General features: G+C 31.9%; 1 long non-coding RNA gene across 1 annotated transcript; it reads left to right on the top strand.

Annotated features, from left to right (window-relative positions):
* Nucleotides 1-237: 237 nt before the first annotated feature.
* Nucleotides 238-1,971, top strand: LOC143047063 (uncharacterized). The gene is made up of 3 exons (XR_012969387.1): nucleotides 238-357; nucleotides 877-945; nucleotides 1,708-1,971. It is a non-coding gene; the product is annotated as an uncharacterized LOC143047063 (long non-coding RNA).
* Nucleotides 1,972-4,151: the final 2,180 nt, after the last annotated feature.

The raw sequence follows: 4,151 nt of genomic DNA, 5'->3' as shown, positions 1-4,151 counted from the left end.
GTTACCATTACCGCCTATGTAAAGACAATTAAAGATATTGAGCCAATTTACAAAAAGATTAATCAGAAGTTTTCAGAGTGATCTATGGATGATTTCACCTTGTACACCCGGAAAAAGTGTGAAAATGATAGTTAGTATTTTTTTATTTATACCTAGATATCCCAGATGATTTTAAATAACAATTATAGATAAATACCAGCAAATACTTAATGAAATTTTCGCTTTTAAAATGCATTACTGGCACGGGGCTGAACACTTTTTTAGGCACAATTCTAACTTTGTTTACACCCCCGAGAGATCCGAAAGGAATTTGTTTATGAATTGAAAAAGGCATGAACTAACATAATATTTTTAGCTGTAAGTAAACATGACACAATACAGTCTTTGTTATGTGATTATCACTCCAGTTTACAGGAATAACTGATAATCAAGGGAGATAACACACTTTATACGAGTAAAGTGAAATACATCATCACATGTGCTTTTATCCAATAATTTGACCCATGGTCAGTAGATATCATATGCAGTTAATAAACAGTCAAACATGTACATGTATTAAGGAAATCATGAATTATTATTTGTAATGCACACTAGCAAATCACAAGATGTTGTCTTTTCTCAGTGAAAAAGGGGGGAGGATCAACAAAACTTTTGAAAACAATATTGCTGCACCTTTTCAACTATTAAGCTAGTTAGCTAGCACTCGTTGCTGCTAATATAAAAGATTTAAATGAAGGTTGATAAGCCACAAGGGAGAAGCATTTTTCTTTCTTTGCGATAAAACTTTCAAGAATTTGATTTTTGCTCTCTCAATAATACTTATGTATCTAAACCAAATAATAACACAGCCTGAGTATTTTTTTTGTCTTATTTCAGTTCCAGACATATCATTACTTTTTAACCTGAGATGGCAAACTAGAGGTTTTAAAAAGTCCTGAATAACTGGTAAGCATTTTGTTTTATTTGGCAAGCTCTCAATTGTTTATTTATGGTATTTATGCAATTCAAATTACAGTCGGTATGTTAAAAATATACTGATATGAAAACTGTTGCTATGGTCTTGGATTTAAATGAAAATGCTTGGTTACTAATCTTTTCGACTCCGTATTTCAAGTTAAACCTTGCGGCAACTGTTCTTCATGTAACACTGCAAACTATAATTAGCATTATTTTGATATGTCGTTAGTTAATGACGACATATTACGTGTGATGCCACAATGTTTCTTTAAAACCTCATGCCGATATCTCACTGATAAAAGATTTTCACTGCAATACATGTAAAAAACATTTTTTCTCAAATAGAAATATGTGAAAGAACAAGTTTTAAAAATTTGCACTTCATTGCACTCTAATTATATGATTCAAATGACTTTTACAGTAGTTTATAGTGGTTTCTACAGTATAAAATACAAGGTTTCCACTGGCTAGAATAATTAAGTATTTTGGTGTCTTTTTTATGAAATCTTCATTTTTGCATAATTTCTCTGTCAAAATGCACTTTTAGGCACCAGAAAATTTTATTGAATGCTTTAACAGGGTCTGTGTGTTGTAATTTAAGGTTACATTCAGATGTTTTGTCCTTCTTTTGACTAGTGAAGGTATACTGGAAGAAATTAATTATGCATACACTTTGTATTCAAAATAAATAAATATAGCGATAAAAGTGTGATTGCCTTATAGTGCTGAAACAACTTTATTTCTTTTCAGAAATGGACAAAAATACACAGATTTATTCAGAATATCATACCGATGAAGATCACATAAAAATATTTGGAAAAATCAGAACTATGGATTGCAATATCGGACAACATCCCTAATGCGCCTCAAAATGAGGAACTCAAAAGTCACGTGTAAAGAACAAATCTCTGTGTAATGATATTGGACATGTTTCTATTTTTAACAAATGACTGAACTTAATTATTTGTGGTGATTAGGAAAGTAGAGGAACATAGAATAAATGTGTAAAAACTATGGAGCTATTGAATGTGTTCAAAGTATTAAATTTTCAAAGAACTTATTGTGTTAAAAAGGGGATATTTTACCACAAGGAGCCGCATCACAAAAGGATGTTCGGGGTTTGCTAATTTACGGAAAAAGTAATCTCACTTCGTACCCCGAAAATTTAACCACACATGTGAAAATGTCACAGCTTCGAAACGAGCTATCATACATATCCAAGTTTACGATATGGACTGAGCTACAGGAAAAAAACGTTACCATTACCGCCTATGTAAAAACAATTAAAGATATTGAGCCAGATAGAAAAAGCTCCAAATGTAACGGTAATTTTGTCGTGACGTCATATATTGAATAACGTCGTTATTTGGCATGTTACGTCACAGACGTCGAGCTGTCGTATTTTGCGGCATATGAAATGCAACCTTGAAAAACGGTCGGCAGCAAGAGGGTTAAGTAAGAGTGACTGGTTGGCTCGGAGTCAGAATAATGTGTTCGGGTAAGGTCACATGTTTTTTGTGCGGACTGTTTCCTTGTAAACTAGCACGTTAAAGTTCCGGTTCAGCGTGTCGGTCAGGTAAATAATACATCAAAAGCATGATGTTCTCGATCTGTATATGCCATTGATTTGCCACTCGAGGTTAAACAACCATCAACCACCATCATGACGTACTGATAATTAATTAGATACATCAAAAATACAAAATTGTAAATATCATAATTGGCAATTAGCCATTTTAATTCCTACGTATTGATACTTTTATCGTAGAACAAATAGATATAAAATATGGAGATTTCGTGATTTTGAATCACTGATTGGTGTTATATATATGACCTCACATTTATAGTTTTATATTTTATATAATTTATTAACTCAGACTGAAGAGGTTTATGATTAAGACGTCAATGCATCTCCTGGGTTTATATTTTATTTGACTATCAATTTAACAAATTTTAATTCCATTATTAATTCATATATTATTCAACAGAATAGAAATTATGGTTGTAATAAAAATTAGATATATTTGGAAGCAACGTGAATAAATTATTACATCAATTTAGAAAATATGTAAACCAGAAATGAGAAGGGAATGTTATGGAACTTTTCAAAAGTCTTATATATTTCTTAAATAATAAATTTCGAATCGCATGAAGTAACCCACGATTCTGTAGAACATATACAGAAACACAGAAAAATAAAACGAACATACTGATATAAATTCATCGTGTACTGATTATGTTTGAAAACCTTACAAAGGAGTATGTCCGGTAAGGACCGATTTTGGCCTCAAGCTTCAGGTTCATCTGATGGAAGATTTTAGACACTTTTTGAGATTCCCCCTATTTTTTGGTGGGGTTCGTGTTGCCCAGCATTTAGTTTTCTATGTTGTGTTTTGTGTCCTGTTGTTTGTTTATCTTTTTCCTTTTTGCAATGGCGTTTTCAGTTTATTTTCGACTTGTGAGTTTGAATGTCCATTTGGTATCTGTCACCTTATGTTTTAGTAATCATCCAGCCTGGTATTGATATGGTTTTACAGTAGTCCTCAGTTCATCGGATGAAAGTTTCATTTTAACTGAATTAGTTGGTATTACAATCATGAATCCAATAGTATTGAAAGATGTGGTAATTTCCGAAGTTTAAATATATCGTAAATCTCAGTAAATTGAATTTGTCTTAAAAAAAATTGTCATAAAGAGAAATTTAAACACTGAAAACGATATATTGAACTATTTTGAATATTAATTCACCTCAAATTCTACTGATCTGATTTAATGTGATGATGAAACTTTATTAAACCTGTTACGAGTGTTGTTTCTTACTTTTGCATTTCTTGAGGGTAAGTTTTCATCCACCAGCTGTTTATTATGATTATTTTTCTCCAAATACATCTACCACAAATCTGTAGTGGGAAAAAAATAAGAATACAATGAAATAAACTCATCATAGATACCAGGACTAAATTTTGTATATACACCAGACGCGCGTTTCGTCTACAAAAGACGCTCGACTCCAAAAAAGTAAGAAAGACCAAATAAAGTACGAAGTTGAAGAGCATTGAGGACCAAAATTCCTAAAAGTTTTGCCAAATCTAGCTAAGATAATATATGCCTAATTAGTACCAGGATTATAATTTTATACGCCAGACGCGCGTTTTGTCTACATAAGACTCATCAGTGACGCTCAGATCAAAATA

This window comes from Mytilus galloprovincialis, chromosome 9 (genome assembly GCF_965363235.1).
Source record: "Mytilus galloprovincialis chromosome 9, xbMytGall1.hap1.1, whole genome shotgun sequence".
In the NCBI taxonomy this organism is placed as follows: Eukaryota; Metazoa; Mollusca; class Bivalvia; order Mytilida; family Mytilidae; genus Mytilus; species Mytilus galloprovincialis.
Note: the sequence above shows the minus strand (reverse complement) of the source record. Positions and strands in the feature narration are given on the sequence as shown.